Consider the following 13,561-nt stretch of genomic DNA (forward strand, 5'->3'; position numbering starts at 1 on the left):
CTAGAGCTCAAATGTTTTGCCGTATTCACACATGCTGCTGTGGAAGCTGGATGATGGAAAAACCACACAATTTCACATTTTCTTCTCAAAAAAGCAGTCCACAAAATTTCATCCTGTTTTTTTGGGTTTTTTTGGTTTTTTTGTTTTTTGGTTGTTTTTTTTTTTACCTGCTATTCATCCACTGACCAGGATCAAAAGCTCTAAATTCAGTCTTAACTTCCTCAAGAATTTTATGAAGAAATTCCTACAAGAACCCTGGTTCCTCTTGGAAACAAACACTTCTAAACTTCATTCAGCAGAGGGAAGGAAAAGCTGAAGGATGCTCCCGCTTTCTCCTTCCCACAGCATCTTGGAAGGACCATAAAGAGCACACCTACAGACCCAAGCTCCACCAGACTCTGCTTTGCATCACCCAGCTTTGCACTGGAAGCTGGGAGTCAGGGTAAGGCTGAATGCACAGCACAGCCCTCACTGAGCACCGAGGGCAGGGCGAGCCTTTCATGTGACCCTGCTGGGTTATGGCTGGGCTCCTGCTCCTCCTTTTTCCTCCTTAGCATTTGCTGACACCTCCTTCCCAACCAGAGGGACAGGTTCTTTACCAGGAGCCGTTTCACCTTCCCCAGTTAATGTCTTAATCCGCAGACTGAAGCAGGTCACATTATCTACACTTATCAAAGACAACATTATGCTTCATAAGCTATTTTTCTGCTTCAGTAAGGAACAAGCACGTTTTATTTCTCACTATGTTTACCCATTACCACTGAGCTGCATTATTGTTAGTCTTTGTGAGGCTCTCCTAGAATAGGAACGCATAAAACAGGATTTCCTCCAGCTCTGCATACCTACTTACTCCGGAGTCATTAATGACATAGCACTGGTTGAACAAAGACTTAACATCAAATGAGCATTCAAAACAGCTGGGAACAAAAATATATCTGCTGGAACACCACATCTGTGTTTTGTCTTTTGAAAAATGCCAATGAGGCGAAAATTCGCTTTCAAGACCACTTTTACAGGGACAGTTTCCTGAGAAAAAAAGGACTTGCAAAACACTTGCATGTGAGACATGTATCCCAACGGGCTCCAAATTAAGTTTATAGCAGTTTTTATACATAAATCTGCAAATCAGGTTGTCCTCTTTCTGGAGATCAGATGTAACTTAACTGCTGTCAAAAGGAATTCTGCAGAAAAGACCCAAGAGATGGCCAAGAATCCTCTAAAAACCTAAATCCAAATTGTCTTCCATGTGATAACAAGCAATAGCTGAAACACCCCAGGGTAGGTAACTATCCTCAGAACTCAACTGAGGTCTCTGAGGTTTTTCAAGTACCTATAACCATTCTTTTAAGGAAAATTTAGAGATATGTATGTGTAAGAAAAATGCAAGTGACACTGTTCCAGGATTCGCAGAAATTAAGGATACTGCTCGGGTTCAGTGTTTAGCTTCCAAAATAACCTTGGCAATCTCTTAAAGACCTCTGTATGGGTGGAGTACACAAAAGCAGTGGCAGCCAGCAGGTTGGGAGGCAATGCAGGGATGCAAGAGAGAAACACTACGGGCTCTCTACAATGTTGTCAGCTCCTACCTGCCCCAGGACATTTCCTACCTCTGCCTACAAACACAGCGATTCCCCAGCCGCTAAGTAAACAGCCTTTGAAGATAACAAACTGTATTCTAATCTCTCTCTGATGTCACTGCTGCACTGTCCTCAGCTGAGCTACAGAACTCCTGGGTTAACTCACTGGACAGACCACTCCAAGAACCACTCCTGGGTTAAGTCACTCTGTAAGATCAGGATTACCTTAACTCTCCGTTGTTGCACAGACTTCAGAAATCCTGTTCAGGTACAGAAATAAGTATGTTTTTCACTCAGTGAATCTGCTTTTTTCTCGTTGAATAACCAGACATTTTTCAGCTCACTTCCTTAGCAGCAGGTGGACCATTTCTTACCATTATGCTTGGTGACACAGCTTTCCCAAAGCAAGCACAAGCACAGCCTCTTGGAAGAGCAGAATGCCATGGACAACTTTCTAACACTACCAAACAGGACTGTTGCTCCAGTCCCAAGAAGGTAAAATCAGATTGAGCCTGGACCAGTGTGGAATGATTCTTGGAGTGGTCCTGTCCAGGGCCAGGAGTTGGACTTGTGGGTCCCTTCCAACTCAGGATATTCTATGATCCTAGCACAAGAAATTAAAATAAAAATCATAAAAATAAAACAAAAAAGCAGGGACTTCCAATGAATCACCTCAGAGGACAATGTGTTCTCACTTGTGTTCACTTCCCAGGGTTAAGTGTTATGCAGTTCAGTTCTTTAACTATCTACTCCCCCCTTCTCACTGCACCCAATCCTCCAGGAGCCAAACCCTCCCACAGGAATAAAACACTCATTGAAGAACTCGGGGTGAGTCAGGAAAGCCAACCCTGCATATAACACATCTTTGGTGTCATCAAAAGACTTGGCAATAAGAAGCTTAAACCCAGCTAAATTCTTACAGCACAGAGCTACTTTGCTTTTGAGCTGCATGTGCTTATGAGCAACCATGACCAGAATAATAAAAGAATACACAGCACAAATCTGTGAACAGGAGCTTAAGTTGTGCCTGAATGTTGTTCACACTCCCTGTCAGTCCCAAAAGCAAGTTTCTTTTGGAAAGCCTGAATATTGTCAGCCAGGGTTTTTTGCCTCTTCAGTAAGCTATATCATAGTTATAACAAATAGATCCTGGCACTATTTCCACACACATACACATAAACAGGCAATTATGTTCCCACTGAACAGAAAAATGAAGAGGACGTGCTGGAGAAAAGCAGACAGAGGTAATGATACCAACACAGAGAGATGGATTTGGAGCACAGACATTGACCAGTTCTGCAGTCTGGCTTCCTCTGCAATTCACCCATGTAAATCAACTGGAACTGCACAGAGCAAACAGGCTTCATTTTCCACCTGTTAACACAGGTTATTGATTCCACTGTCAATAAAAGAACCACAATGCAAACTGCTATGAAATGAAAATCCAGTGCCGCATGTAAGCGGAGACAGAAGTAGGGAGATTTACATTCAGGACGATGTATTGCTGAAAATACTCTTCTCTGAAACCAGCTACGGCTCCCCAAAGGGTTGTTACCAAAGACATGACTACTTCCCACTGCCAAACTGCCCTCAGGGAGCCAGCAAGACTCAGCCAGGGTGTTGCTCCTCATGATCAACTGAGCAAACGCTGAGCACAAACTCCACCTTCCACATAAAAATCAGAGAAACCCATTCACAGCCTGTGTTTCACAACATGTCACCATGAGAAACTCTCTCAACCACACAAATATTCTTCTCATCTTTAGCTCTTTGTGGATGTCTCAGATTTTAAACTTGAATAACAAGCAACTGCAGCAGAGGTCAGTCAAGCAGCAGTAAGACTGCACGAGGTGGCAGGTTAAAGCATCTCATGTGTACAAGTATGAAACTCAGAAAGGGCCCCCAGGGGTCCCAATGCAAGACATGAAGATGTAATTAAAAACCATAAATCCATCAAACGAAAAATATGTAAACTTAATGTATTAACTCATATATTTTTCTTCTTGAACACATTTGTCTTACTCTACACTCATTTGGAGCCTACAAATAAAAAAATTAGAAGTATCAGAAGAAATATTTCTTAATATGTAAAAAGTGAGTATCAATAATAAATGCTTTTTACTTTATTCTTACAGGTAATTGCTGAAAGAAGCTATCTCAGCAGTCTGCTGAGATTCTGTGCATATTATGAATTATTTCAGCTGTATCTCCTCTTTACAAAACCCACAAAAGGACGGTATCTCACCGTGTTTCCATGCCACTCAATCATTCACACAAAATTACCCTTGTAAGAGCTTGTTGGAGGAATGTCAAATGTATTTGCCTGCCTTCATAACAAAATCTCCAGAGAAAGACAAATAGTTCACAGTTACACAAGTTACACTAACACCTGAACATTTTAACTACAGATTCTGGGTTTAACTTTGAATTTTAAGCTACAGGCAAAATAGTTGTAGGCCAAATCCTGCCCCATGTTTGGCCCACAGCATGGTTTTCAAAATATCTTACAAAAGCTCTGCAGTACCTGTAGATCATACTACAGCTAAGGAACAGCTTCTAGAAAGGGTATTTGGGACAAACCAGCCCTTTCATCTTCTGCTCACTGACCAGAGAAGTGGCACCAAGTATTGCCCAGAAATGACAGTGGCAAAGACATTTGTCCCTCACCTCCATCCTTCAAAGGCTGAATTTTGTAGAGCAAATTTGTCTGTCATCATTAACGAGAGTTACCTTGGAACCAGGTTTCCCAGGGCCATGCAGTACTATGGGAACACCACGGGTGACCCAAAAGGAGTAGAAGGATTCAAACAAGGATGGCCAGATTTCCTGATCACACAAACCACTTGTTAGTCCTCAAGTTTCTGACAATTGTAAAGACTGTCACATTACACAGAGTTTCTGGAGACAGCTCCTGCTGCCCTGTTTTAGGGTGGGAATTGGACACGTGCCACCAGGCTGGCACAGTGCCACTGATCTCAACCACTCCAGCAGTCCCACCTCCTCCAAACCACTCAGCAGCACCACTCTGCTGAAGGACATGTGATGTACCCTGGGCAGAGACACCATCCCTGAACTCCTCAGGAGCCATGTAACAGCCATGCAAAAGCATCAGGTAATTCCTAAAAAGAAATTTTTACTTGATATAGCCATATGTGAGAAACTGCTCTAGTCTGAGATCTAGAACAGCAGCAATGCCAAAAGGAGTAAATATGTGCTACAACATACCATACAGTGAGAACAACATAAGGTAATAAAACCAGAATACAATACAAACTGAGTACATTTAACATCCCAAATGAGTTCAAACACAAAGCCAAATGCTGCCCCCTCTTACAGCATAACCAGCACTGATAAATTTATACACACAGACAGTAACACAAACCGTATTGTAACAAATTATACATTGCAATAAAACAGGAAACACATTTAAACATAACATTTTAAATGCTGTGAGAACCAGGACTAATGCTTCTCTTTCACCTTTCATGCTGAAAGCCACGTTAATGCCCAGCCTAGCAAGAAGTATCACATTTCAGTTTTGTACAGAAGGCCTCCCATCCCATTCACCCAGCAGTGTAAAATCCCTCAGCACCATCAGGGGAAGATTTGCTAAGAGCAAAATGAAAATTTATCATCTTCCCACAGCTGTCTGTCCAGTGTTCCAGTCAGTCCTGCACAGGTATTGATGTTTGGTAATAGCAGCCCAGCCCCAGCCAAAACTCTTGAGCAGCTTGCAAATTCCAGGAACGCTGATCAAGGACAAATTTTAAGACTTGACTCAAAGAAGGAGGTTGTACTCACCTAAGCCTCTTTTTGTGAGCAAGAGCTGAGATTTCTCTGATTCATTGTACATTAGGGTAATGTACACAGCAGTCAGACTCTTGGTAATACAACAAGCACCCAACAATGGCATTATGCTGCCTAAATTAGGTGGATATATTTATATCAAACATTTTTTTGTCCAGCATGAGAATGAACATCTGCCAGCTATGTCTTAAAGGTTCAAGGAGCTTCAAAGCAAAGTCAGTCCAAAGAACTATATGCCAAAGATTTACATTCCCTTTAGCATATCCTTGAGAAGAATATATTACTTCTGCTAAGTGATATATCCCCACTATATTTCAAATAATAGCAATAATAATTTGAAGCTTTGCTCTTGAGTTCCTCTATAAAACATGCTTAATGAAAAACTAATAATTAATACACCTTGGCATAAACTTCAACAGCAGAAGGAGGGACTGAAGCCACTGAGAGCCCCCAGTTAACAAGGCCACATCACATTTCCACAAGGCAGCTTTCCAGTTCCATCACAGGGAGGCATTGTGCAGTATGCAGATAAAACCCTTCTGGGTACTGTCAGCACAGCTCTAACCCCTGCTCCCAGAGCTGATCTGACACCTGCTGCTTGCTGAAGCTCCACTGAACTGAACACACACCACAGACCTTCAGCGTCCTTCCACAGCCTCACCACCCCTCTCCTGGTGAACCAGCAGATTTTCAGGACTACCTGTTACTACCTTTACAGTTAACCTGAAGACCCCAGATTTTTTAGCTCTTTCTGCTGTTGCAGTGACCCCAGCCCCAGAAACCCCTCCCCAACACCTGACCTCATAGCTCAGTTGGAAGTCACAGAGTTCACTATTTTCTGCATCCCTGTGCTATATATTCTTGTTATGCACATTTCAGGAGCAGTCAGCTCTACTAACAGCAGTTGATGATACTTAATGCCATGCAGGCAAGAGAGAGTCCCCACCACAAAAAAAGTTTTTACTGCAAATGAACAAAAGATGGAAGCATTTTCTCTTTGCTGAGCAAAGGAGAAATTAAGCCCTTTAAACTGCTTGCCCAAATTCACAAACTCAGTGACAAATCCAAGGGTTAATTCAGATTTTGCATCCCTGCAGTGGAACAATTCCTGTTAACAGAGGCAGCAGGAGGTATGATTCTCCTTGAAGAAAGGCCCAAGTTTTCTCCCTTGAGTCACTATACAAAATTAGTAGACACTTGTAAAAGAAGCCAGGCAGGTCCCAATCAGAAGCACAGCCAGCAACAGACAAGATTCCCACCTTCTTAATGATGCCTTCCACCTGGGGATGTACTGGACACGTAAATACAAAATAACTATTCCAGTGCTGCAGGTTTGCGGTCAGAGGACAAGGAGACAAATCCAGACAAGTCAAATTCCACTGATTTCCAGTAAATAATAAAGAACAGATACAGTACTTCCAACTGGACAGCTGCCTGCCATACTCAGTGTGACCAATATCCAAACAGATCTAGTTCCTGAAGGTAATCCAATGCTGAGTAAGGAAACAGCACTGGCATGGAAAAATATTCCATAAAACATGCAGACGCTTTCAGAGAGGTTCTCCCTGTCTAAGCAGAGTGAAGCAAAATCTCTACTCACTTTTCATGACAAAATGTCCATCTGCCAGCTGAAAACCCAGGGACTAATTGGCTGTTCCCTACATCAGCATCTTCATTGTGGCAAGGACAACTCAGGCCCAAAGAGTGCAGCTAGTCTGGGGTACCTGAGCAGCAGGAGATACATGCAGCAACTGTGAACATTGTGGATAATCCTGGTCATGGAGGGGGGAAAAAAAAAGAAGGAAAATCCCAGTGGTTTCAGTCATCCCCACTCCTATACCCTGCAGTGCCAGGTCCACAGCAGCCGCCACTATCAGCTGCTGTGAGCCAGGGATGAGGAGGAGGATGACTACTGCCTCCAACAACCTCACTGTTAACAAGTCAGAGGTTGGGATCACTGTAGGTGGAAACTCTTGGCAAAAACAATAAAGCAGCTACTACATATTTCAACAGGTTCAAAGTAACCTCAGATGTTAGCAGCAGATGCTCTTTTCCACCCCCTGGGATTTTGAAATGGTTTATGTGTTTCCTCCCTTTCCCCTAATAGGGCAGGGTGCTGAAGGAATTAGCCAGAGAAAGAGGCAGAGAAACACTAATTACCCTCCGCTACCCGGGAGACCACAGCACCTTCAGCTAATTGTGCAATCCCCACTCCCCCACTCCAGATCCCCCAGAGAGAAGGTCTCTTGCCTCCAGCATCCAAACTGCAAGATAATCCCTCTCACCTGTATTTTAAAAGGGCATGCTTGAAAATCCTAAGTGTCTAAAGCAAGCTCATTACAATTAGTTTCCGCAGCCTGTCCTGTCACACCGGGAACGACTGCGCCACGTCAAAGAAGGAACTGCTCGTGTCAACACATCTGACACAGTGCTGTCACTAACCCTGTTATTAGACTGCACACGTACCTGAAATCCACATCTGAGCTCATTGCCTGCAGCACTCCACAGCCAAGTCTCTGCAAGAGTCTCTCACTCAAAATTAAATATTAAATGTGCATCTTAAAAAAAATGCCCCGTAGTTTCATATTTATTAACTAAGACATTACTTTTCGACTTACACATTTTTGAAATGTTAAATATAGAACATTTTAAGGTGCATTTAGTGCTTGTGAAGAGCCATGAAAATTGGATTCCTCTAGAGAGCAATCTTTAAAAGACAACTCTCCCACTCAATTCCCCTTATCCATATCAACCCAGATGGAGAGAGACCTCCAATGAAAATAAAAGAGCCCCTAAATAACAGAGGACCCCAAACATAGCCAAGACCCAGCTGTGTCACCATTGTGACTCCCAAATTTCAGGCAGTAAGGGCTACCTCACTAGTAAGGGTTGCCACACTAACAGGAAACAATGGACACAGGCAGGAAAACTCAGCAGGGACTGCTCCTAAAAGCTTAGACCAATTCCACATGCACCTCGAGTGTTGCAAGAAGCCCCCATATGCTCGGAATCCTTGTTCTTTCAGGGAAAGCACAGCCCTGCAGGCAAACACTGAGGACACAGAGCCCTCTCCCAGGGTATTCCACATGCAGCACAGGCTCCTGGAGCACCCAGCAGTGCACAGTGAGGAGACAGCTACTGCAGCCAGGGATCACATGAGCTCTCCTTGCCTCAATCCCTGCTGATAGCAGGCCATCAGAGTGGCCATGGTGGGAATTACAAAGCATCCCTGACTCTCACACATCAAGGCTACAGTCCTCAATCCCACGCCTCTCCTCTCAGCCTGGTTTTCCAAAGCACTAAGAACTACTGCACAGTCCTTCTTTCCAGTCTTCATAGTTACAGCCCTTCTAAACAGCTTCTGAACCTGTTAAATGATCTAAAATTGAGGCAGAAGGCTCAGAACAAGTTCCTACAACTTCCACAAACTATGAGAGAAATTGGGCACTATCATCCACATGTTATTAGTAGCTTGGCAGAAGCCAGATGTCCAAGCTTACTGTCAAGCAAACAGTGTGTGCAGCTACAGAGAAGATGCTGCCTCTTACAGAGTCATCTGGGACAAGGAGGGAACAGCTGGGATTAATGCAGAAGGATGGGGCGAACAAATGCAGTCAACATCCATCCTACCAAACCCTCCTCCTCTCGTTCTGCTGCTGGTGGGAACAGGGGGGAGTTATTTAGTACACAGGAAAGAGCCTGCCCATCCCAAAACACTGTTCTTCATCTCCCCTTCAGGTGATGCAATCAGCAGCACACACAGGCGTGCCACCACCAGAGCATCACTTTGAGCAGGAGGAGGAGTGATGGCAGTTCAGTCCAGCACTGCCTGGCATCTGCACATGTAAACAGCACATCTAAAGCCACTGTCATCTTCCCTTACCAAGAGCAGCAGCTCTTGGAAAAGCTCTTCCTCCAACTCTGGCTGGTGTAACACTGAGCCGTGACATGGATACAGCAGGCTGGGACTTGCTTAGCTCCCTCAAATGATTCATGGCTCATCAGCAACAAAGGCATAAGCTGTCCTGGTCACTGAGCTGCCATACTCAGAGCTGGCAGCGTGTTACTTCGTACACAACTGCAGTTCCTGGGCAGCTGGGAATACAGGACTTTTTAGGTATTAAGGAACAAAAAATTGCCATCTACACCAGCAATTCAGCCACGCTCTCTCTTCTTTGTCCTTCAGGCCCTTGGAAGCTGTTCAGTGGTGTGTCCCATGTAACACACAGTGCAGATAATGCAACAGGGGTAAACATTTAGAACAAAACAGAACGGGGAAGAAAAGAAGCTCTTAAAAACTAAGACAGCAAGAACTTCCTGAACTCAAGCTGTAACACAAAATTAATGTTTCTGCTAATATTGCCTCTAGCACCTGGCTGCACTGGCAGTAGGTACAGTATAAACTGCTCAGACTGGGGGTGTCTGGGGAGAAGGTGGATGGGGACAAGTGAAATGCGGTGTCTGAACCCCTGGGCTGATGATCAAAGCTAACCCTTTTCAAAGTGAACTTCTGCTGGTCTAGGCCTCCTTTCAGTACCAATAAAAAATTCTTCCAATACAGTATACCTGGGCACAAGCATTGCTTTTCTACAACTAAAATATTTACACCAGTATAAATTCCTTCTGTGGATGTAGTTGCATCCGTATGCGTATTCCTAACACCAGAAGAGCTTTTTTCCTCTGCTCATAAGGGATTACCGAAAACCATTTTATAGTAGCTGTATATCCTTAAGGCTATTGCCTGTGCCAGAGGCAGCACAGAGTTTACCTCCAGAAATGCAGCTACAGGAGCACATCTCTCATATTGAACAGTCCCTGCCTCTCCCCTTCCTTGTGCAGACACACACCTCAGTCTGACATACACCTCTGCAGAAATGACAGCATGTTTGGGTTTTACCTAACAGGGGCAGTCACACAAATTGATTAATTAGCATTTGTGAAACACAATGAAGAATTTAGGTGCTAAGAAATATTATTACTAATTTAATTTACATCCCATTCAGCCCTCAGTGTCTCCCTGCAACTGCCAACAATGATGCCAATTAGTGGTAATTGTGGTTTGTGACAAGGCTATTTGCCAACTGGGAGTGAAACACAGACCACCAACTCATTTCCCATGGATTGTCCCACAGCTGCCAACAGCAACAACCTGCCCTCCACTCCAGCCAGAACTCTGGCAGTAGGAGATGCTGTATCCCATTACTAACTCTCCAAGGACACAGCCTGCAAAACTTTCAATTAGGGATAAACCAAGACACCTTGTTTTTCCCTCCTACATTAGTTCAGTACATGACCCAGTAACTGATGCCAACATTGCGATACCTAAATGTTAATCTGGGATAATTTCAGATTAAACTTCACTTGGCCCCATCCACACTTAATGAAAATCACATTTTGATTCACACACAGGCCTCACTGTGGTAGAAAACTGTAAAGGCAGCAGCAGTAAACTGCAGGGAACTGAGAGTGTAGGATGCAGTAAATCTTGTGTTTGGGAGACTGTTTAAAGAGTTTTAACACAAGCAAAGAGGTGTATCATTTTATCAGCTGTCCACAGAGATTTGGAGGACTTTGAAGAGACACAAACAACTAACAGTATTCTGTAATCAATGCACATCATCTGAGCACTGAAACTTTAAATTATTTATATATTTTAAATACATCTAATTGAAAGGATAACAACACAAACTGTATGAATCATAGCCCTCTCAAGTAATTAGATTTGTTATCCCTGCAGACTGCAAACATACGTTGGTTTTCTATTCTAATGTGAATTCAACCCCTTGTCAGCTGCCCCACGCATGAGAATACACCTCCACTCTTTCATCAGGAAAGATATCAACAGCAGGAAACTAGCCCTTCTTTCATCTCCGAGGCACCCACCCACCTTTCCAAAGGGTTTGCAGCCAGGTGTGGAAGCCTTTCTGAATCTGTGCTGAAAGATCTCTTAATTATTATGGCAAAGGAGGTAAATCCTTTGAGAGCAGCATGCTCCAAGCAGTAGCCTTCTGGTGTTTACTCATCCAGTAGTTGCTTAGTTTGACAGAGCATCAGAAGAGCTTGTAGGAAACTTGGGACTTGCATTGTATGGGCATGAAACTCAACAGAGAGGAGCTGCTTTTTCAGATGTCTTGTTATATAATTAAACAAGAAGGGGGGGGTGGGGGGGGGATCGAGCAAGCTGCCTTTTTGGCACAAACATTACACAGTGCTCACCCTGCCAGCATATTGCATCAGATTCCCACTGCACGGCCAATTCACAGCAGCTGAGGAGCCGAACCCCTGCCTGCTATCTCCCGCTAGCCTACTTCACACTCACAAGGCAGTGAGGACAACTGTTTACTGCATCTTCCTTCCTGAGGAGCCGCCACACCAGGATTAGAGGGAATCCGAGCTTGCAGTTGGGTCTCACAAGCGTCACAGAATGCAGGTTTCAAGACATTTCAACCAGCAAGCCTTAGTGCATGCTGCACAGCCAGTGAACTCCGGGTACCTGTCACTCCGTGCTCGGGGCTGCCCAGGGTCTGACACCGTGATAACTCCTATTTCATTACCTTCCTGGGCATGCCTTGAAACCCTGCAGAAAAGGGGGATTCATTTACCCATCATCGAGTGCTTATCAAGGAAGTCCCCCGAGACCTGCGGGAAGGAGACCACACAAACAGGCCTTTGCTCACAGGGCTCCTCGCCTGAACACCTGGCCGAGGCCCCTGACTCTCCTACACTGGGAATTTTTTTTCCCATGGCAGAGATCCACTCACAGATAGGACCCAATTCTTTATGGCAGAGGCCCACCCCAACACAGGAACAGGGCTTTCTGTGCCCCTCATTGAAGCAGTCTATCTCAGGCACTTCACAAGGGAAATTGAACTTCTTTCCACCATCTGCGGCAATCCAGAAAACAAAAGGTCCAACGGTCCTGAATCCCATGAGATAAGATATGTGACCTTTTACACCACCGAAATGAGAGCCCACTCCTAGCCCAGCAAGCCAAAAGAGAGACTGCTGTCGATTTCAAAAGCCTTTGGATATGGCCCGAAAATGCAAACCTCACTGCGCATTCGGACACTGCTCCACAATGCACTTCCAAACAAAACTATATTTAGATTCAATGGGAATTCTGTAGATCATACAGGAACTCTTTGAATGAAAACGAAGGTCAGTAGGGTTTGGCTTCCTCTTCAGACCCTCCCCCCCATTCTTGCAAACATCCAGATAAGCATTGTTTAGAAAACAATACATTACTTCCAAATGTTATCAAAACCCCAACACAGGTTTTGTGTGTCCTGAAACAGAATCTCAGGGCCTTCTGTTGCATTTTGCCCTATCAGCTAATTCTCAGGATCTCTTCAGATGTCTAGGCAAGACTCTGTATCAAGATTGTCTTTTTCCACCTTTCAAAATCTTTGCTCTACCTGCTCTGACAAAGGAAAAGCAACAAGGATAATAAAAGCCTTTGATTAAAAAAAAAAAAAAAAAACCAAAAAAAAAAAACACGGAAAGGAAAAAGTGTGCAGACAATTACAATACATGCTAATAAAGCTGCACCTGTGTAAGAGGGAAACTCCTGGCATCCTCATGCACTTTCCATTCCCTACCAGGCATTAAGTGCCACCGTGCAAGCACAAACTGGAGGAAAATGACACAGCCAGTGCTTGCCCGAGGGACATTAAGGACAGGAGTAAGCGCATCAGCCAGGCAGGCACGTTCAAGCACCCAGAGGGCAAAAGCACAGCCCACTCAAAAATCATCCATCCCACTCAAAGTTTCCTCCAGCGCCACAGACACAACTGTTTGATTCTCAGCTGCACTTTATGGGCTTCTCGGAAGGAGGAGCTGAACGCCTGCCACCGGCAGCTTCTCTTAGTAAGGATGAAGCCAAATCCCAGTCGCAACACGGAGCAGCATCCCCGGGGCGGTGTCAGCAGGGCTGGGCAGCCCCGGGTCCCGCGGGGGCACACGGGGAGCTCCCCCGGCACCCGGGCTCTGGGCACCTGCACAGCCGCGCCTCGGCTCTTTCTCTCTGTTCCCAAACCCCGTTTTATTTTTAACTGTTTCTGGCAGCCGGTGGCTGCAGCAGCGGCTCAGCGTCCAGCCGCTCAGTTTCGCTTTTTGATAAAAGTCCGGGACGGGAAATCCTTGAACTTCTGAAGAACCCTCCCGGGTTGGAAACCACC

General features: G+C 44.6%; 1 protein-coding gene across 7 annotated transcripts in view; it reads right to left on the reverse strand.

The window, feature by feature from the left end:
* KIF26A (kinesin family member 26A) overlaps window positions 1-13,561 on the reverse strand; it is a 96,205-nt gene that overhangs the window by 79,510 nt on the left and 3,134 nt on the right. The gene's annotated exons all lie outside the window — the stretch shown is intronic.

The sequence above is a fragment of the Passer domesticus genome, chromosome 6, assembly GCF_036417665.1.
Source record: "Passer domesticus isolate bPasDom1 chromosome 6, bPasDom1.hap1, whole genome shotgun sequence".
NCBI lineage: Eukaryota > Metazoa > Chordata > Aves > Passeriformes > Passeridae > Passer > Passer domesticus.